General features: G+C 56.8%; 1 pseudogene; it reads left to right on the top strand.

Annotated features, from left to right (window-relative positions):
• Positions 1-21,647, top strand: part of LOC119095576 (eye-specific diacylglycerol kinase-like) — a 45,207-nt pseudogene extending 23,560 nt beyond the window's left edge.
• The last annotated feature ends 978 nt before the right edge of the window (positions 21,648-22,625 follow it).

Raw genomic sequence — 22,625 nt, 5'->3', positions numbered from 1 at the left:
GCGTCTGCCTCTCGATTGTTGAGCGGGGTTGGGGGGGAGGGGGTGGGGGGTGGGGTGGGCTGGGGTAGGGGATTCGTCCCGGTAGCCCAGCTGGTTAGAGCGTCTGCCTCCCGATTGGTATGTGTGTGCGTGGGGGGGGGGGGGGGGCTCTTCTCGATACCCCAGCTGGTTAAAGCGTCTGCCTGCCGATTCACTTACGTGTGGCGGCTGGGGTTCGACTCGCTCCAGGCGTTTCGCTATTTAAACAGAAATAAGATGGCCTTCGGCCGGAGGATGCAGCCGCGCTAAAGTTCAGCTGACGAAGGGCAGGACGCACCGTGCGGAGTATTGCGGCACGCGTAACGCTTTGGCTGCTAAAATTAAGCCGCTAACCCGATTTGAATGTCCAGGACGTTGGGGTCAGGGCTCGCGCAGCCAATCACGATCTTAGTGTGGAGGCATACCACAGAAAGTCGTCCCGTCACGAGGCTTGGACCAACTCTCTAAAACAGGCTCAACGCGCGCAACTCTGTAGCGCAGATAGTGCAGGCCGCACGCGGTGTGCAGTGAGCGGTGGTGTCTGCCCGCCGTGTGCAGTAGGGCGTGCAGCCTGCATGCTGTCGGCGGCCAGCGGCGCAGTATGGTGCAGGCCGCACGCGGTGTGCAGTGAGCAGTGGTGCCTGTCCGCCGTGTGCAGTAGGCGGTGCTTCCTGCATGCTGTCGGCGGCCAGCGGCAGTATGGTGCAGGCCGCACGCGGTGTGCAGTGAGCGTGGTGCCTGTCCGCCGTGTGCAGTAGGCGGTGCAGCCTGCATGCCTGTCGGCGGCCAGCGGCCAGTATGGTGCAGGCCGCGTGCTGTGAGCGGCGATCGGCGGCGGTGTGGTCTGCGCGTGCAGCTGATGGTGCAGGCCGCACGCTGTTTGTCGTGAGTGATGGCCGTGCAGTGGGCGGTGCCGGTCGACAGCGGACCGCCGCCGTCTGCTGGCGCCCACGCTCGTGCAGCCTGGGTGGGGAGGGGGGGGGGATGGCGCGCAACTCCGTGACAGCGGATGACACCCCCGGGACCCAGAGCGACCCCCGCCGGTGCTGGGACCGGAGGACCTCCGGCTCGGCGGCAGCTGGTGCAGTGAGCGGCGCGAGAGGAGCCGAAGCTCATCAGAGACGGCGCTCGGGACTGCAACCGGGACGGCGGTCTTCCGGCGGTCGGTTGGTTGGTCTGCAGTCGCTGGGCACTGGCGACCGAGGTGTCCAGTATAGTCAGGTCCAGTGCCGGGCTGTAGGCGGATGATTTCATAGCGTCGGCTGCTGTGTTTGCTCACTACACTCTGACCGTCACGGGTCATCGGAAACGCCGCTCCGCCGCCGCCCCGAAGGCTAAGCGTGCGGCTGACCTCGCTGGCCAACATGGCCAACATGGCCAACAACTCGCTGGCCAACTTTCGGTGGGAACCGATGCCGTTCAGAGACGGCTCCGGCGCACCGCTGTGTTGCATTTCATTCGGAAGTCCGTCACTGACGGCCGCCGGCCACACCGAACACCTTGTGCCAGCGTATCGATCGGGCGAGATGCGTCGCGATAGTTTCTGGAGTAGTTTCTGCGGACGGCACCGGGGCGGATGTCCGGGCAGCTGTCCGTTCCCATAGTCTGTAACGGGAGGCGTTTAAGGGCGCGTGGCAGTGATCGGCTGTGGGAGGAGAGGGGAGGGGAGCCAATGGGGAATCCCGACAACAGTGGCACGTGGGCGATGTGGATGCTGAGCAGAGGTCGTCTCGCGAGCAGTCGCAGCACCAGCGCCCTCTGTGCGAACAGTGAACTGCTTGACATTCCCGTGCTGCCATCTGTTGGTCGTGTTTGACCTTCCCTCTTGTGAAGCAAGCGATTATCGTGTGCTGCCATCTGTTGCTACATTGGCGGAACTGGCGCGGCGGAGTTGGGACGTGCCCGCGGCTTTGCCGTGATGTGTTTCCACAACTTTTGGTCGTGAAAAATACTTTGTTCTCATGATCAGTGCCAAAGCACGATTTAAGATCAGTTTCCTCCTCTGGTTCAGTCCCCAGAACCCGAGTGGATTCCCATCCCAATCTGTTGGATATGATTAATCCTTACTCTAAACAAACATGACGTAGACATGACAACGTGTAGAAACGACATGCAATGGTATTTGGTAACTGACTGTGTCACGGCCCGCCGGAGACGGGAGCGCGCAGGCCCGCAGCCCCGACGTCACGTCTCCGTGCCCTGTCCCGGACAAACTAACCACGCGGCTGACGGACAGGGCCGGGCAGCCGGCCCCGAGTCCGCACCGGGGGCCGACTCACCACACGTCAGTACAGACGCCGCGCGGCCTACCGCTCGTCTGGCGTGGGGCACGGAGGGTCACCACGTGGCTCGCGATCGGACAGCTCGCGCCACGTGTCTGGCATGGCCTGGGCGGCAGGGCCGCGTGCCAGTGGCGGCAGCGGAGGCTCACCACGTGTCCGGTCTGTTGCAGGGACGTGGGGATCCGGCAGTACCGGGACAACACGGCCACAGCTCACCACTGGGTGCATCGCCGGAATCAGAAGGGCAAATGTAAACACTGTGGAAAGGTCAGTGGCTGAGTCAGGCCGGTCGTCCGTCTCCATATCGGCTGTTTGTTTTATTCGCGGTCTGTGGATCCGTGCTCGTCCCGTCGGTACGCTGATATCAGGGCTGGGAGCTTTCGGGTCTGAGGTTGGTCCATCAGTCTGCACGTGCCACTGGAAGCCGTCGCCCTTTATGCTGATAATGCACAATAAAAGCTCGTATGTCATACGGGGGTCACGAGACCCGCGTGTATGCGGGGGTCGAAGTGGTGCGTTAGTAGAGCATCCGTGCTCGCGAATTAGGGTTCATGTGTGGTTTATCAATCGATGCAGTCGGTGGGACTTGCGCTGCGATTGTTCTTCGAGTTCTGTTTGGAACTGACTGATATTCTGTATTTACTCCGCGCTGCGTCTGAGGCACACCGACACGTCACCCTGTGCCCGCGCAAAACAAACGTTAGAATATTGTGGGCGCTTTGTTCCCCTGTCCGGCGTGGCGTCTGAGGTTGTGGTGTTCCGAAACTGGGTGGTGCGTACGTGGCTCCGGCATTGGTGCTCCCTCCCTCAGCTGTGTGCAGGAGCTCAGACCCTGACCCTGCTGCTCAGCTCCATCGCCGATCGATGGGTCTTCGTAATCTGAGCTCGTCCATTCTCCCGGTTTTGAACTGCATTCTTTTGCCTCATTCAAGCCCTCAGTTTATCCTACTCCACGCGTATCATCCATCCAAAGCGCCCGTTTCTATTACATCCATCACTGGTCATGATGGATGGAGTGATGACACGGGAGAGATGACCTCCCCCTCGCTCCCAGCCATCCGTTCTCCGTCCCCTGTCGCCTCCCGCCCCTCCGTCGAGCCATTCGCGTTCAGCCTCTGGGAGCGGAGCTTCGGCGGCGGTGCCGGCTCAGGGCGGCCCATCTGCGCCGCGTCCGGACCATTTCACCTGTGGCACCGGCGGCGCCGGCCGGCCAGTGCGGCCGCTGAAATATGGCCGCGGCGGGGCGCTGGGAAAGTCCGCCTGCTCCCCATGGCCGGGCCGCGGCGGCCGGCGCCTGTCCGTCGCCTCGCCGGTCGCCATCGCTTCAACTGAGTGATGACGCCGTCCCCGGCACTCGCACCTGACGCGGCGGCGTCCCCTACATCGGCGGCGTCCCCTGCGCCGGCGGCGGCACCGAGCAGCCTCCGCCCGGCGCCGGCCGCACCAATCGCAGGGCGCGGCCGGTCAAACGCACTTGGCGCAGCCGGATTCTTTGACACTCGTAAGGAGTCAAAGATTTATGGGCGGATAGTTACGAGAATTCCTTCCTGGCGTTCCTTTGCCAGCCAGCCTGCTGTGTCAATCAATAAGATGAATTTGTGACAGCTGATTGCATGTTAACTGATCGTTACTTTCTATACGGCAAACCGAAACAAATCAGCATTTGATCTTTTTTTCTTTCGCTTAGAGCGCCAGCTCCGCCAGGCTGTTGCTGCGGGCTTACGGTCCACGGGTCGCGGCTGAAGCAGGGCGAGCCAGAGGCGCGCTGCCGGTCGATTTCCCGTCCGGCGCCGATTCCACTCGAGCTCTGGTTGAGCTCAGCTGAGCAGTCAGGCCGAGCCTTAATCAAGGTCCTGCTTCAGATGACAGCCGGAGGAAAATGCTGGTGAAATGATTCGCTTCGGGGCTTTGGAAAAGCCGACAGTTTTGAGACAGTCCGTCGCCTCGAAATATCGCATTCCCGTATGGCGGAGGACCGAACTGCAAAATCGCAATGCGGAGAATGCCCAAGTTAGCCAAACACGGTGACGCGCTGAGCCTGCTTCTCAGGTGACTCAGGCTCGTCATCGCTGGCAGATGACAATCTGCCCGGTCAGGCTCACGGCCGCCGGCTTTGTCGCCGCTCCTGCAACAGCGTATCGCCTGCGGCCGCCCATCAGCCGTGCGGTGACTGATCACAGGGCGGGCGGGCCGCCGCCTGCGACGAGCGTGAGGCGGGGCGGCTGCCTCCGTGACGGAGGGCGCGGCGTGCAGCCGTCCGGCCCGATTGTCGCCGGCGATCGTTACGACCTTGCGTGACATCCGCGCGTTTGTCGCCGACGGCTACGAGATCCTCGCATGCACGCGCCGGAACAGTGGTGGCGTGGGCTCGTGCGCCTCGTTCCTTGACGTCGGTGCTGGTGTTGTCGGATCAGTTGGAGCAGCGTGGCCCGCCACCTCGCGCTAAAGTCCTGTTGACGTGCTGAGCGTCAGGCTATGTTTGGACGTGCGTTTCCTCGCTGAACAACGCTCACACCACAGCCATAGCACTGGCTCCCGCGGGTTCTTAAATTCATTCGTCAGCGTGAGTTTGTGTGTTCTCTGTTTGACATTTTGAAAGGTTTGGGTTTCGAGCAACGGGCGACACCTTCCCCCCGCTGCGAGAAGCTCCATACAATGCCACTGCGGCGCGTAGTTTTGCTTGTTTACCGATGTGTGCGACTCTGCTACTCTACCATCACCCTCTACCGGGATGTAACTTTTGTGTGCTGCCTTCTTTTGCAGAGCTTTATGTCGAAACTTTCGTTTTCTACCAAAGAAATTGTAGCAATAAGTTGTTCGTGGTGTCGGACTGCCTACCACAACAAGGAGCCCTGCTTCAACATCCAGCGATTAGAGGAACAATGTAGTCTAGGTGAGTGGCATGACGTGACGTGATGTTCGAAGGCATCTGCCAGCTTTGCCTGTCAATCTGGTACACTACCAGCCTGCCTATGCGCGTCGTAAGCAAGGAAAATGTACCCCCGACTGCCCATGTGCTCTGGAGCGGGCTTGAAATTTGTGGCTGCCATTTGGGCAACAATGGGCAGCTGCCGAGTGCCTATGTTTGCGTGAACATATGTGAGCAAACAAGAACATTACGCTGTCTGACATGGTCAGTAATAATATATATATATATATATATATATATATATATATACATCTACATATGTACCTATGTTACCACATATCGACAGTATGTTGCCATTCCATGAACTCTTACCAACGGCTACGAAATGTCCAAATGTGTCAATGCTCCCACTAAGTGCTTGCATTGAAACTCTGGTTGTCTGACCGTCGGCGCTCACCAACCTTCCTGCGCCCACCTCCAGCCCGCGAGCACCGGCTCATGCCGAAGCCCGGTCGCGGCGGGGTGCGCTGAAGGCTCCAGTGTGTCATGGGGCCGGTGGCTCGGTGCGCCGGCGAAGTCCGGCGGCGCGAATTAGGTCCGAACTTGCCCGTTCGCTGCCGGTCGTTGCTGGCAAGTTGTGTCGTTTCGCCCTGCGTCGTGGGGATGGGGATGTGCTCGAAGGAAAAGGGCTGCCCGCCGCCGTCACTGATGACTGTCAGTGTATGGAGGGTCTGTCGCTATCGGCCGCCTCCACTGGTCAGTGTGCGGAGGGTCTGTCGTTACCGGACTGCCTCCAATGATCAGTGCGTAGAGGGTCTATCGTTGGTGACCGCCTCCACTGGTGGCTGTCAGTACGTGAAGGGTCTTTCGTTGGTGATCGCCTCCACTGCTGGCTGTCAGTACGTAAAGGGTCGGTCGTTGGTGACCGCCTCCACTGGTGACCGTCAGTATGTGAAGGGTCTGTCGTTGGTGACCGCCTCCACTGGTGACCGTCAGTATGTGAAGGGTCTGTCGTTGGTGACCCGCCTCCACTGGTAACTGTCAGTACGTGACGGGTTTGTCGTTGGTGACCGCCCTCACCTCTCATTGGTGGCTGTCAGCATGTGAAGGGTCTGTCGTTGGTGACCGCCGCCACTGGTAACTGCCAGTATGTGAAGGGTCTGTGGTTGGTGACCGCCTCCACTGGTGGATGTTAGTAGATGAAGGGTCTGTCGTGAGGTCGGTGTGTAGTAGTTCATGTAAATTTCGCGTCAGATATTGGGCATCATTGGGCGTGATCGCGGAGAACTTGCAACAGTAAATATCTACTGTGGGCTAGTCTGTGGGTAGCTTGTTTTTGCTGTTCCCTGTCATTCGGCCCCTCATTTGCTGTTGGTCGTGGATCGGTCGTCAAAGAAATAGGATGATAAGCACGGACGCCCCCAATTATTTCGAATACGGCATAAGGGTTGAAACTGGCCTCGAAACAATCGATGGACGATTGACTCCATCTGACCCATTTCTCAGCCAAAACCCTGTTCGCTGGCACCCTCCCTTCCGCGTTTTGTCTTACTTATGCATTATGCTATCTGGAATCTCTGACATCGCAGGCTGGAGCCAATCCCAAGTCATGGCCCTACTCTGGCATTATCCCAACACCGGCTCCGTTGACCCCCCGCAGGGTGTCCACGTTGCTGCAGTTACTGGGGGCGGGCAGGGGTGTCAGCTGTGTCCCGTATCTCCAGGGCCAGTGCAGATCCCTTTCGCGGACGGCTTCGGGCGGCGTTGGTCCACAGTTCACGTGATCGTGTGCTGAAGCCTGTGCTGGACACATCGGGGGGGGGGGGGGGGGGCCTGGTGGGGTGGGGTGCACGCCGCCCGTCCAAAATGGCCGCTCCCCTTCCCCTGCCCCGCCCCTTGTTCGGGCGCCGGCCCGTGCGGCACAGCTCTTGCAGAGGCGGCTGTTGGGCATTGCGTGGTGTTTTGAGGGGTAGTGCTGCGCACGCGGGGAGCTTTGAATTTTCATGAGATGTCCTGGTCACGCCATTTGATGGGTTGCTTTTGCTGCAATGCGACTGCATACCAGGAAAGTGAGCATTTGTTACGAGTCTCTTCGTACATGCTCCACGAAACACACATATTTGGGACGTTTTGCACTCACTGCTTGTAAGGGTCGTCTGTGTGACCAGTGAACGGTAAATTCAAAGTCATGTTAATTGCGCAAGTAATCTGTGCGTCTTGTATCTGTGTCATTCACGCTCACAACGTTTCTCTCGTATAATCCCAGTAAAGGTGGTGCGTTGGATTATCCTGATTGTACGATTGCCTAGTTGCGTTGCAGTTTCTCTAGATGCCCAAACTGCAGCTTATATGGCTGGCGTATTCAGGAATAGCCCAGGCACACATTGCGGTTAGGAATTTGCCCTAAATAGATTTTGCGCTGGACCGTTAGTCTTTTGAACTAGGAATATATTGTCTAAGTCAATGGACCAGCTCTCTTTGGGACTTCGAATGAAATGACGGCCGTCCCTAGTCCAGGGATGATACTCCTCCCACGGGTGAAAGGAGACGGCACCACCGAAGCCATTACTAAAGCGACCGCACTTTTTTCGTCCCCGGGGAACAATCGAGGCGAGTGGACTGAGAGGATTACGTGGCTCAGCCCGCCTGGCTGCCCCCTGGGGCTGCCGTCAGATCCAGATGGACGGGCTGCAGCGAGCGGTGCTTCAACAGGAACGGAAAATGATCCGGTGGCAGGGCAGGTGGGGCGCGCGCGGCCCGCCACAAGCGGCAACCCTGGCTCAGGGGGAAAAGCGTGAAAGGAAGCCAACCGCGCTGGGCAAATAAAATCGCTCGCTCGTGGGGGGTTACGTGACGTGTGTTTCGCTGCTGTGTTTCAGGCATTCACGAGGACATCATTGTGCCGCCGTCATGGATCGTCAAGCTGCCCCGCAGAGGAAGCTTCAAGTCCAGCCTCCGCAAGTCGCCCAAGAAGAGGTCCTCTAGTCGTCGGAAAAGCCGGGAATGGGTGAGAACTTGAGATGCAGTAGTGCGGTGCAAAGCCGACACTGAATGTCGGTGGCACCGGAGCGACAATTGAGCGAATAGCGCCGGCGCTTTGCCAGCATCAGGAAATGTTGACATGCATGGAAGGCGTTGCAAGTCGGTGCAGCCCACGTTGCCAGTTTGGTGCCCGCACATCGGGTGGGGTAGGAACCTGTCGCCATGAGGTCATTGCCAGGTTTTAGAATAGTTTTAAAAAGATTGCCCCACATTTGGGGCGCGTTTAAAAAGCATAGTCCGGTGAAACCTCAGAACCAATTACATATAATGGTGACACTGGGTAGTGCCGCTGTGGCACTATCAAGATATAATGGGAAGGTTAATTTGTATTCTTAGAATCCAAATCACGCTGTCGTTCATGCTTACGCTTGACAAGTCCGAACGTCGAGTCACAGCACTACACTTTTTTCTTGGTGGATCCAGAGTGAAGGTCTGGTCCGCGACAACTGGAGTTGTCACGACCCGCCGTCGTCATGACAACTGTCGCCATCATGGCGACGGCAGTTGCAGCAACTCAGCAGCTAGAGTTACCGTCCTTGAGGTGTTCTAACCCGTACAATTGTGGGTTAGGCGGTTAAAAGTGGCACCTGTGCTAGTAAGAATGACGTCAGCGCAAATGAACGTTTGCAAATGGTTCGGTGGGTGACGAGGGCTACTTACTGACAAGCGCATTGGTTGACGTTTGGGACAGTGCGTCACTGTAAACCATGTGATACTCTGCTGTCTCCTAAATTCAAAGTGTGCTTCGAAAAGACCCACTGCGCTAAACGCGGTAGTGGGAAATCAAAGCCATAGTGTAACGGTTTGCTAGTTTGTTGTGATTATAGCTTCATGTGTTTATATTGTTTTTCCAAATTACTTTTTCACGCTTCCGTGGCATTTAAAGCACAAAGATATTTTGGCAAATTAGTGCATTGCAAACATTGCGAAAAGCACACGCAAAAAGCAAGGCAAATGAAAAGTTTACTTTCACGGTGATGAGTAGGGGGCCCCAGTCAGATTTCTTCTGCCGAAAGCATTGCCTCAAATCAAAGTTTTGAGCTATTCAGAAGAATTTCCAGAAAACCGTATTACTGATCAAATCGGACGCGTCTGATCTAATAAACGAAAGGTACACGAAAGGTGGCCTACCCCTTCTGATTTAGAACCGACGACAGCCCGACTTCATAAAATACAACTACGACTTACGCTCTTTTCAGTGACCCATTGTTAGTGTAGGTGCTGCCTGTGAGCTGTTCAGGTATTTAATCATTCTCATTTTTTCTAATCAGATTAAGATCCCCTTGAGTGGTCCCCGTCACATGCACATATACGGTGCAATCAAAATTATGAGTTTTTTTCCGTTTCGTGCGACGAACTGCCAGTGTATGCACGGATGTAAATTTGCATTGCGGGGATGCGCTAGTATCGTTGTATCGAAGCGAATTCCATTGTTTTGAAAATCAGCTGTAAAGATGGCGGATGCGGAAGCAGCCACGGCTGGAGCAGGCTGGTCTTATTATGTCAGGGGCTCATGTAAGATGAAGAAACCAAGACTGTTACATGCCAGAGGCTTGCTTTTTTGGTTTCAAGTTGTAGGATGCTCCAACCTCCACCCACATCACCAATGCGTGGCGTTGGGGCATGACATGAAATATAAAATACCTAAGACGCGTATTCTCTATCCACATCAATGGAGCTAATGTTGAGGCGTGTAAATCCGAATGCTATCCAAAATTATAAGCACATTTTCATCAACGTTAGCTTCTTTCTTCCAGCTCGACGTCTTGCTACTACGCTATCGTGTCTGCTGCACTTATCATCCTACACCACATCGTATTACACTCAGCCATCGATCGCACTCAGTAATTTGCGTCATCAAACTCGGTATTAATGTCGGCTGAAGCCAGCGCTGTCATTTTCTCGTCATCCGACCATGGCAGGCGGGTGGGTGGTAATCACATCAGCAACAAGGGTCATCTCATTAGTGATCAATGTAATACGCTCCGCCACGAGCGTGAGCTCTGCTCCACCACGCACTCAATCGATGCGTGGTGTTCGCGACCATGATGCTGGTGATTGTGTTAGTCTCGGGCTCCCTTAGCCCAAATGAAAGGCATACGCTTCACTGGATGTATTAAATGCTTACCCTGGACCAGCCAGCTACCTTTTGTGCCCGCTCGTCCTTGACAGGTCGACGATTTTTTTAGATGTCTCTGCATGTTTGTTGCTTTTTCGCTATCAAAAGTGACAGCGAACTTGCTGCACAACTCCGTGCGTACGAATGCGTCTGGTTTTGAAGCGTGAGCCCGGATATAGCCCGTGTCACGTACTCCAATGTAATGGCGGAGCACCGGACATCTGAGGCCATTTTATGTCACAAGCGTGCGACTGCATTCCTACTGCAGATCGATAAGGACCAGACGCGGGCGTTCGCCATCAAGCCCATTCCGACGGCCAACGTGCACCCTGTCATCGTGTTCCTCAACCCCAAGAGTGGCGGTAACCAGGGCGCCAAGCTGATGCAGAAGTTCCAGTGGCTGCTCAACCCTCGTCAAGTGTTCGACCTCACTCAGGGCGGACCGCGAGAAGGGTAAGTCCGGCACCGTCACGGAGGAAAGCGCTTTGCTCCCATCGGAGGCATGGAGTATTTTGGTACGCTAACCTGGAACGTCGTCTCGGTGGCCGGACATCGAACCAGGCATCTTCAGGCCGCGCACTGCTGCGTCGCTAGTGAAGCGTGCGATCCAGCAGGAAGCCGGCGCCGCATTCAATAGCTGTCAGGCAACCAAAAACATGAGTTTGCCCGGCGTCGGAGCTATTTCCAAGAATTACGCCATGGTAGCCCACACGCTGTAATATCCCCGTGCATATGAACTAATTCCGTATGAGGTACACAAACTTCGGCAAAAATGTCAAAACATAGTTGAGAATAGGATACTAGCGTTTTCGCGATGCATAAATTCGCTCCAAGTAAGTTGATAACACGAAACGAGGACTTCGTATGACATACGTTTTTAGATATACGCTTTTTCAGCCCATGCCTTAACTCCACCCAAAGTCCAGGATCATACCAGGCTTGGAAACAGTGGAGATCGGTCGAGGGCGTTTGATGCTGGCCACGCCATTATTGTTTACACTGGTGTCGTGTGGAGGCAGTGCGGACTTTGAGAATCATTTAATTCAAGGAGCATTTACAGTGTACCATTTTCGGCATGTGAGGTCTGTAGGTACCACATATATATATATATATATATATATATATATATATATATATATATATATATATATATATATATATATATATATACGTATATGAACAGGAGGCTGATAGGATATAAAGTTTATTTTGTCGCGTCTACTCCAGATATGCCACGGAATAGTTGTAGTGTCGTCCGCTCTCACAGCCCGACCAAACACTAAGTCAGGTGTTACCTTGAGTATTTGCCCAATGCCTCGGTAATAACAACAATAGCAATAATATAACGTCCGAGGCGTCCGAACACTTCGCGCCCCTTCCACACGCCACCACCCAAGGCCAACTCTCTCGCGCAACTGTAAGTGCCTGGCGCGTAGGCGCTCTAACAACTGCCATACACTACAATAGTGTAAACAAATCGGCAAGTTGTGGTAGGGGTAGGTCTGGCATGATGCCTACTCGTATAAGCATGTTCTTTTGTGTACACACAGACCGCAATTTTTTAACATTTAGTTATTTAAAAACCTTATTTTAATGATCTGCAAAGCGTTTCTAACCAAAAATAAGCCACCAAAGTCGTGCCGCTAAGATATAGACGCTAGGAAACTTTTAAGATTTATGTTAACCGTCGCACTGTAATGCTCATAAAAACGTCTGCGTGCACACCGAACTTTAATTGTCTTTCAAGCAATCTTTAAAAGTTCGCAATTACCGCCAGCCATTGCCCACAACGGACGCTACAATGATGGTCGGGGTTTGTATCCATTTGTTGCGTTCCGGGGAGCTGGGCCGTAATGACGTCACCGCGAGGCTCCTCCTTTCCGTAATGCTGAAACGCAGAAGTGAGCTTCCGGTGGGTCATGGCAGTTGCAATGACCTGTAAGCGATATGCTGCTTTCAGCCCTCTGCTTCAGCTCTGTCTGCGCTTTCGGTAGTGGGTTTTGAAAGCTCATGAATACCGTTAGAAATTGCCTGGGGTGCCCGCTTGCCAAGAAATTGATGGAAAATAAAGTGAGAAATGTTAAATTTGAACTACCGAAAGCTGTAAGCCTCAGATATCTGCTGGTGGTGTGGCACGCTGCTCAGTGGGGTGTGCCGCACCATAAGGGGGCTTAGTGGGGTATGCCGCACCACAAGGGGGGCTCAGTGGGGTGTGCCGCACCACGAGAGGGCTCAGTGGAGTGTGCTGCACCACGAGGGGCTCAGTGGGGTGTGCCGCACCACAAGGGGGCTCAGTGGGGTGTGCCGCACCACAAGGGGGCTCAGTGGGGTGTGCCGCACCACAAGGGGGCTAGGTGGGGTGTGCCGCACGACGAGGGGCTCGCTGAGTTGATAGCACGCGGCGGAATGTGGCAGTCATGTTGGACTGCAGACTGAAGCGAGCCTAGTGAAACGAGCAGGTTTTGCCACAAGTGAAGAAGCTAGTGCTGCAGATTAGCCTGAAAGGTGATCAGTAGGCTCTCCTTACTGACAATAGACGGTTGTCTGGGTGGGAATCTGAAACGCAAAGTAAGTATCCCGGTGTTTTGGTTGAATGAAAAGACGTCCCGGATGGGCTCGTGAATACGCAGAGTCCCTGGCTCTTTCAGGGACTGCTGGCGAACTGACGCTGTCTAGAAGCTTTAGTGCCATCCCAGGGAAAGAACAGCCTTTAAGCGACTACCACTGTTGGGCAGGGCCGTCTCCGGATAGGTACTGGTAGTATGGTGGTTTAGCCGCGGGCATGGGAAGCCAGAGGTAAGAGGTTCCGTTTTGCCCGTCCTGCCTAGTGAGAGGCAGGGGACGCATAGAGCATCAGCGGCTGAGTGCTTCGTTAAGTTCCAGTGACATTGCTGGCCTATGGATGAAAGAAAGCTAAGCAGTTCTTAATAAAATTGTCATTGGTGGAAAATGTATGTTTTTAGGACATTTGCTCATATAGCACAAAAGGAGCTAACCTGTGTCGGCTATCCCAACACACCTGTGAAAGTAAGCTGTGGCTGCCTTCGGCTGCTTTTGCTATGTCTCGACGTCTTCATTCGTGTTCAACGCCATTAAGCCGGGACGTTTGGCAGTGTGCGTTTGCACCCGCTTGATAATTGAGCAACGGTGATGGTCGGCAACAATATCGATAACTGGCCTCATTGGTCGGTGGGTAGGTCAGCGGAAACGTCGTCTTTGGCCAGCCAGCAGTGGTCAGCGGATCGGATCGGAGTCGAGTGGTGCTGATGGGCTGGCGTCATTATCTAGCGTAACTGGCTCCGGGGATGCAGCCGCCTGTTTTTGCATTGGGCGATTTCTTGTCCGCCAGTGACACGAGCTGTAGCCTTTCGCATGCAACACAACATCCATTAGCTTTGGTTAGACGATTTATGGCCATAGGTACGACTATTATGAACGTTGGTTGCTGTGGTCCAATGCGGTGACAAAATGTCCTTTGCTGTGTACACCCCTCAGGCCGACGCTTCAGAAACCCTTCCGCCGCTGTCAGCGGCCTATATGGCCACTTTGGGACATGTAGGCCGCTTTTCGTAGCAGGCCGTCTTTTCCATAACATGTTTCCACCGCTCCGAACACCGCTGGCTCACGCGATATTTTGCATGGTTTAATGCGTCATGAACAAGCCCACGTGTAGACACGTTTCTGCGACTCTCTTGTAGCGATTTTTCACCGCCAACTCCAAACGGCAGTATAAAAACAAGGTGATGCATGCACCTTATGCTTCATGAGCGCTTGTTAAAACCTAGTGGTAAAGATGCGATGGCCCGCTCTTGAAAAAACTTCATAATAGATCCTAGCAAGCAGTGCGTGTACCAAAAATTCGAAATCGATGTCATACTATTTCGCCGTTACGGACTATCAGCGACGGAGTTCAGGCTGGGTGAGCAGCGGAGCACGCGAGCACCGCCGACCCCCGGGCGCGCCGGTGCCGTGGGAGGCGGAGGGGGCACTCCGCTCGTGTACACTGCCGCCGCCTGTCCTCCGCGCCCGATCCTTACGGGCGTGCCGCGCGACCGGACGCGCGACGCGACCGGCTAATCCGGCCCGTCGAACGGGATCGTGTGTCCAATCAGTTGCTTGACGGCGGTGCGTGCCGGCGGGAGGCAGCCGGCCGAGCGTGGGCGCCGCACGTGCCGGCCAGGATCAGGACACCTTAGCTGGCTGATTGTCGCTGCTGAGCGGAGCATCTCGGGCGTCGCAGCCGGCACCAGCAAACCGGTGAACGCGCGGCACTGCGACGCGGAGCGCGATCGCCACGCGACTGCGTCACCGTGGAGCAGCCAGCTGTCGCCTCCGGATGATTGTCTCGCCTTTTGGCTGGGCGCTTGCGAGCAGTGCCGGGATGGTGTCCCGCGTCCTCGTCCGTGACGTCCCATTTGTGACTCGACTGCCCCTGGGGCCTCACGGCGGCAATTGTATCTTCCCCGGGACGTTTCGAAAATTAGGTATTTTCCAAATTGACGTTCCGTGCGACACTCACAGCGATTGGCACATCGCGCCGAGCAGTTCTTCGCGTGTGAATGTAAACAGCGATCGCCCGATGCACCATTGTTGACGGTGCCACGCTTAGGTGGCGAACGGGGCGCCATTGCTTGGACAATGATTCTACACTTGTACTGCTTTTGAGCTTTGCCGTTTTGGCCCGTCGGTATTGGCCGGAGAAAGCAAGACCGGGCGGCGCGAGCGTCCTGCGGGGTGCTCGGGTCCGTCCACGGCGACTACAGGGCATCGCTCGCGGACTCCACCGGCTCACGGTGGACAGCAGTGGTGACGCAAATCCCGCCGGAGTGCCTCGCCGGCACGGCCGTCCGGGTGACCCGGCTCGCGTCGACGCGCGCGACCTGGCCGCGCCGCGCCGCGAGCCGCGAGCCGCGATCGACCTGACGCCGGAGCGGGCCGTCCCAGCCGTCCCTGACCGGCCTCGGCCGGCGCCAGATCCGGGTGCGCCGGCTCGGCTGGGTCATGAATTAGGCAGAGGCGGCCGCTCGTTACCGTTTGCACGCCCGGCCGGCGGCCGCACGACCGGCCGGGCCCACTGCAAATGAAATGGACTCGGCACGTAGGGCCGGCGCCTGCGCAGACGACTCGACGCACTGTCGGGGTAAGGCCCTTTCTTAGAACGGCCGCCACCCGAGGTGCGACTCGCCCGGCCCGCGACGTTTCCTGCTCCCTGAGTTATCGCACCAGTATCGCTGAAGCACTCATTCACCCAGGGAGGCATCACATCAGAGGACCACTTCGGCGATTGCAGTATTCATTCCCAAAAGGGGTGTAAATGCGAGCAGCACTTCCAACTTGTGGTCATTAGGGTCTCAACGGTTGTGAAATGAATGACACTTATTCAGATTGAAAGGCACCTTTTCAGGTCTTTAAAGGTTTTGGCTGTGTGCATCTCGGCATAACAACTAATGACACCATCAAGAATAATGTGAGTGAGCAAGTAAGCTGCATCGCCTTGTTTACCGTATACGCTCGCTCCTCAGGAACACAATTTCCCTGCGGCCCTATCAGGATGTTTTGCCCTGGTACCCAGGAACTCGTCGGCCTCATGGGCCCTCTGGGGTGAATGGGGCTCCGACGATCCAGCGGCCGTCGGGAGCTGACCTGCCTGCTTTCTGTGGCCGCCGGCGTCGTCCGCCGACCGCGGGCCGATGGTCGGCCCCGGATCGGCCGCGGAGCGCCGGCGCTGCCGTGGCGGCGGCATCGGCCGGCGCCGCTCCGGTGGTGTCGCGGACGGCAGCGGGCCGCTCCAGTGCCCGCTGCTGGCGAGCTGCGCAGTCACAAGCCGCCGGTGCCGGCAGAACGGTCACGTGATGAACGGACGTGGGCGGCACGCCCTCGCCGATCCCGTCTAGAGGCCGGCCGTGGGTTTCGTCCCAGTCAGACGCGACTGTGCCACAGCCGCGGGATGTAGCGCGTCCTGTTCGTACGGTGGTATTCGGCTTAAGTCGCTGTCTCTCTCCCCCTTGATCTGGAGGAGGGAGCAGTAAGAACATTGCTCATTGAAAGGTACGGTAAATCGCTTTTTGGCGTCATGTATTTTGACTTGGGTCATGTAGTGAAGTGCATCAGGAAGCTTGAGTATGTGTTTTGTTGAAGGGAGTTTTCCAAATTGGTATGGGGCTTTGAACTGAAATGGCCATCTTTAAGATCAGCTGGTGCAGTTCACAGCCCTACCCTTCGTAGGACCTAAACTCCTCCAGTTTTTGAGCCATACGGCCCGCGAAGATGCCCAGACTATTTCGAGCTCACCCAGGCATCCATGATGTTCAATAATAACGTCATCCAAATCCTGCCATTCCACTGGCCACTCGGCAATCAAGGCCGAACAACACATCATTGTCGAGTCATATCTGGCGTTCGTGGGCACGATTTCCAGATATAGTGGCCGCCATTGGACTCTCAGTCAATGTTGTTCAAGGCATGATTTGGTTATCACTAAAGGATTCAAGTGAATTTGTGCTCTGGTTACCAAATTTGTCGAACCTAAAGTCATTAAGATATTGTTCTTGGGTTACCGATTAGCCACGTGTTCATATTAACGCCTGCAAAAGCCAGACCATGAATGGCAAATGACATGCAATTTTAACAAATTCGTGTTATGCAGCTGCCGCTTTCATGGCACTTTCGCAAATAAGTGATACATATCAGTATCCTCACGACAAAAAAGCGGTAGGATTTTTGGAATGACGGCATTGAGTATAAAAATGGAATTGAATATATCGAATTTGGTAGAACCCAAAAATATATAATATAACTTTTAGGATTTTGTGCATTATGCGTAGTCGTTGCTTTCTGTAAGCTTCGTACTAACTGACATATATTGGCATCCTCGCAATATATAAAAGAGGTGCAATTTTCCGACATGGTTGAATTGTGTAATGCTGCTTACGCTGCCTATCGACGGCATGAAGCGGGTGACGTCCCCAGCGTGCAATAGGTTCTTTTCAGCTGACAAAGTCAGGACTATTTTATGGCTCATTTTTTCACAACGGGTTATTTGCCTCCACGTGTGGCTCTCGCGTGGGCCCCCATTATCTGGCGTTGAACTTTCAAATGGCATACGTGACTCTACCGCTAATGTCGTAGTTGTGTGGTGTTGCGTCGCTCTCTTGCGTTATCTTGGCTGTTGCTAAAGAAAACATGTCGGGGAAGCGTGAGTGGTATGCTTCTTGTGTGTGTGTGTGTGTGTGTGTGTGCGTGCGTGCGTGCGTGCGGCGTGCGTGCGTGCGTGCGTGCGTGCGTGCGTGTGTGTGTGTGTTTTACAATCGGGACGAGCGTCTTGGATGAAACGCAACATAGCATGTCAGGCTGTTCGTTTCCGGTACACCCAGTTGGTTAGAGCGCATGCCCTTGTAATTATCAGCCCGTGCCGGGCTGGGTTCGAGTCGCTTTAGGCGCTCGCTGCTCGTCTCTAGTTGAGATTGCCTACGGCCGGTGGCAGCGGCCGTGCGAAAGGTAACGTGGCATAAGGGGACGAGGAGGAGGACAGACTGTGCCGAGCACTAACGGTACGCCAATCAATCCGCCGCAAAATTGTACCGTCGACCTGGAGTGTCGTAATGAGGTGGTGGGGGGTAAGGCTCACGCAATAATCACTATTCAGCGTGGACGTTCAGACCAGAAATGGATGAAATCAAAAGGGCTGAATCCTTCTTAATGAACTGTGTAGCAGGGGCGCAGTCCAGAGGGCCATTTCTCTTCTGCCTATAGTGTATTTTTAGTACACATTTTCCTGACAGGTCGGCAATCAATGAGATGCGTGCTCACCGAGCTTCGCCCCCCCCCCCCCCCCTAAGGAAAACCCTGGCTAAATCCCCGATAGGTGATGCATGAAGGCTGAGGCAGCCAACGAGTGGGTCTCATGCGTGGTCCTGTTCTCCTGGACAAATCGCGAGTAGACAAGACCTTAGGTAAACGACGGGTACTTTTTGATCCTGTTTCCAGAGATTACAATGTACCTACGTTTCGTCCTTATGGCCTTTTTCTGAACCTGTACTGTCCGAAGATGTGCCACATGCATGGTTTTCATTCATCGCTTGGTGTCATCTCCAGTCGCAGGCTTGCTGCCCGTTTCAGCTTGGGAATGCTCACCACGAGCCACCTATCCGAAAATGTTCTGCTTTGTGGCCCTGGTATGAGGATGCACCCACAGTGACCGCTGTCCGAACGTGTCTTGCCCTGCCTGCCCCAATGTGGAAATGTCCGCCCACGCCCCGGTCTGGGGATCAGCACAGCGCATCACCACAGCACCCAGCACCACACCACAGCGCGCTCGTATCCTGAATGTAACCGCGCCACGCCCCTCTGGGGATCAGCACACGCATCACATCACCACGCCCACATCACCACAGCACCACACCGCGCCTCGTATCCTGAAATGTACCGCGCCACGCCCGGTGGGTCTGGGGATCAGCACAGCGCATCACCACCACCCAGCACCACAGCACCACAGCACCACACGCGCTCGTATCCTGAGGTTGGCTCTGTTTCGCCGCAGGCTGGAGATGTACCGCAGGTGCCGAACCTTCGCGTGCGGCGTGTGGTGCGACGCACGTCGGCTGGGTGCTCTCCGTGCTGGACCAGATGAACTTCAGCCCGCCGCCCGCTATCGCGTGTCCTGCCGCTCGCACAGGCAACGACTTGGCGCGCGCGCTCGGCTGGGGCGGGGTGAGTGCCGGTCCGCTGGACTGGGGCGGGGTGATGTCGATCTGTTCGGCTGGAGCGGGTGAGTGTCGGTCCGCTCGACTGGGGCGGGGTGAGTGCCGGTCCGCTGGATGGGCGGGGTGAGTGTCGGTCCGTTCGGCTGAGCGGGGTGAGTGTCGGAGCCCTCGGCTGCGGCGGGTTGAGGTCGGCGCGCTCGTTTGGGTCAGGTTAGTGCCGGAGTGCTTGGCGGGGGCGAGGTGAATGCCAGCTGTCGGTTGGGTGAGTGAGCGTTGGATGTTAGCGGGGGCGGGGTGAGTGTCCGGGTGCTCTGCTTGGGTGTGGGGGAGTGTCGGGCCGTTCGGCTGGAGCACTGTGAGTGTCCGGGTGCTCTGCTTGGGTGGGGGAGTGTCGGGCCGTTCGGCTGGAGCACTGTGAGTGTCCGGGTGCTCTGCTTGGGTGGGGGGAGTGTCGGGCCGTTCGGCTGGAGCACTGTGAGTGTCCGGGTGCTCTGCTGGGTGGGGGGAGTGTCGGGCCGTTCGGCTGAGGCCGGATGAGTGTTGGGTGTCGGCTGGGGCTGGGGGAGTGTCGGGGCGGGAGCCCGGCACCAGTGGCAGCGCTGGTCGGCCCTGAGTCCCGCCCCGTCAGTTTCGCTTCGGGAGTGGGGTTAACCCGGTACCAAGCGGCAGGGCAAGCTCCGCACACGGTCCGTGCCGCCTTGCCGCCACTTACTAAGCTCCGGCCGCGGTACTCATACTGCAGAGAGACGCCAAAGTTTTGACACGGCCGTGGCCAGTGCACCCCTCAGCCGATCACCACGTGGGGAACTTTGGATGTTATAGTGTTCGACGAGACTGACTGTAGCGCAGACGGGCCGCATCCCTTGTCCCCGGTCCGGATCCCCTCTCTCCCCAAATCAGGCCTCACTCGCGGACCTCCGGGAGATCCGAAGCTGCCCGACACTCATTCTTCCGAGGATGATCCTACAGTCTAAGTGGTTCTTCAGAGGACACGGGCAGAGTTTAGTTGCAAAATGACCCTGGTGCTGTTTTGGCGTTTGGCTCGGGCAAAGCCAGCTGTCGCGTCTCAGCCATTTTGTGCGACTCGTTGCTGTGAAATGAAAGCTTACAATGGCCGTCGAGGATTTAAAGTCCTGCAATAGTCTGCAGAAGTTGATTGCATACCGCGCACCAATGCGTCTGTTACGCCGAGTTTGATACACAACTTCCAGTAACACCTCAAGCGATTCTCTGTCGCCCTGGCAATCAGCACCGCCAGCTGGCATCGTCGGCCGCCGCCCCGCGGGCCGGCGTCTCGCCACGGCAGCCGGGCGCCCTCCCAGCGATCTGCACCACAACCGGGCGCGCCTTAACGCCCCAGCGTCGCCCTCAGGCCGGCTCGGCGTGCCGTCCGGCCGGTGGGCCGCGCCCTCACACGCCGCCTCCTCCCGACCGACGGCCCTCTCCCGGCCGGCCATCGATCGGCCACCGGGCCAATCTGGAGATCCTTCCGGTCGAGACAAGGCTCCGGACGTGGTGCACAGCAGAACCATTTGCGCCGTGATTGCTGGCGGCGCAGTTGGGCCGCGGAGGCGTGCGGGGACGCGCGCCATCCAAGTTACTTCCCGTGTTCTCCGCCGGTCCCTGGTCGCGGCAATCACGGCTCGATATTGGATCCACGTCAGTCCCAAAGGGCTGTTGGGGCCGCTCGCCTCGTCGCTTGGTCGTGGACTTGCTCTGACATCTTCTGCGATCGGTCTGTCGCGCTTTTCCTCTCCGTGGTCTTGCTCTTCCAGTCGTCTTGTATGTTTTTTGTCTTCTCTGTACATTTATATATATATATATTATATATATATATATATATATATATATTACTATATATATATATATATATATATATATGTTTGTGTGTGTGTGTGTGTGTGTGTTGTGTGTTTGCGTGCGTGCGTGCGTGCGTGTGCGTGCGCGTGTGCGTGTGCGTGTGCGTGTGCGTGTGCGTGTGCGTGTGCGTGTGCGTGTGCGTGTGTGTGTGTGTGTGTGTGTGTGCGTGTATGTATGCATACTGTCTTTCCCTTCTTCCCTTTCTCCTTTCTTCCTTTTCCCTCCTTTCTTGTCAGCTCCGTATCCTTCTTTTCATCTTTTCCTCTCTTCTCTTCATTTTCCTCTCCTCTCCGCACCCTGTTTCTCTTTCTCGCTATCGCTTTCTCGCCCCCTTGCTCACGCTGTTGCTGTCTTACGCTGATATTCCGTCCCCGTCCCGACCCCGACCCCAAGCCCGTGCCCGTCGCGTGCTGGCCCCGTCCCCGTGCCCGTCTTCCATCATCCTCCGTGCCCGCACTGACCTCTGCGGCGCGGTGTCGGCTCGTCCGTCCGGACCGGCTGACCCGCTCCCGCGGCCGCCATCTGCCGAGTGGCCGTCGATGGCCGTCGGACGCCGTCAGCGACCGTCAGCGGCCGTTCCACCGCTATCGCAGCCCATGCAGATACAGCGGGCCAGCCGTTAAGACCGCCCCCTCTGACTCGGTGGCCGCCGGAGCGCCCTCGGCGCCGGCTGCGGCCAGTTCGCGCCCGTTCCCAGCGGCCCGCGCTGGGGTGTGCCGCCGCCGCCGCTCCCGCAGCGTCCGGCCAGTCTGTGAGGACCGCCGCCCATCGGCGTGCGCTGGGTGAGGCCGGTGCGACTCTGTTTGCGTGTTCCAGACCTTATGCCGCCAGTGCGGTGTGCTGCAGACGTCCCAGCGGCTGTTGCCGGCGGGTGACGGTCGATGGCCGCGTGCGGGCCGCTTCCGTCGGCAGCGTTTCAGTCTCGCACGCGCTGCACCGGCAGTAACCATGGATACATCAGTCTGCCGTTTTCAACTGCGTAGCGGCGGGGGTATGCAGCTGTTCCAGCAATCGAGTGAATGGCTGCGCAACGCGCTCTGGGCTTTTTATGCCAGGTGAACTGGTCAGAACTTCCACTGGCTTTCATCTGAAGTGCGTTCCTCGCCGTCGTTGGCGCGGATGTCATCCAATAGCCACACATGTCTCCCACATGAACGGCCAGCGGCTGCACACCCCGCGCCACCTTTGATCAGCACCATTATGCAGATCAAAGGCCGGGCAGTAATGCGAGCCGCGCAATATGCGCCATCCATTTGGTCGCTCCGTGGACCTGTTTGCCGAGATGCCGGTCACGTGGTTGTGGCGGATATCAGCGGATCCCTGGCGCGGGCCGCCACAGGCGCCAGGCCAGGGTGCTCGCCGCAGAGACCGGCGGACACGGCCGAGGCGAGTGGAGTCCGCCGGCTGCCAATGGGAGCCGCTGGCGTGCTGGTCGGAGAGACCGGCAGACACGACCGAGGCGAGCGGTGTCCGCCGGCTGCCAGTGGGAGCCGCTGGCGTGCTGGTCGGTGAGACCGGCGGACACGACCGAGGCGAGCGGGGTCCGCCAGCTGCCAATGAGAGCCGCTGACGTGTGGTAGGAGAGACCGCATCCGCACTACCTCGGCAGGTCAAGGCCGCCGGCACGCCGGTACAGGCCACCGGGTCACCGGGACGACGGCGGGGACATCGGGCCTGCGGCCGAGATGCTAGAACTGGTTGATGGAACACATAGCCCGTGGGGCGGGGCCGCT

Source organism: Pollicipes pollicipes, unplaced genomic scaffold (assembly GCF_011947565.3).
Source record: "Pollicipes pollicipes isolate AB1234 unplaced genomic scaffold, Ppol_2.1 Scaffold_1693;HRSCAF=1982_pilon_pilon_pilon, whole genome shotgun sequence".
NCBI lineage: Eukaryota > Metazoa > Arthropoda > Thecostraca > Pollicipedomorpha > Pollicipedidae > Pollicipes > Pollicipes pollicipes.
Note: the sequence above shows the minus strand (reverse complement) of the source record. Positions and strands in the feature narration are given on the sequence as shown.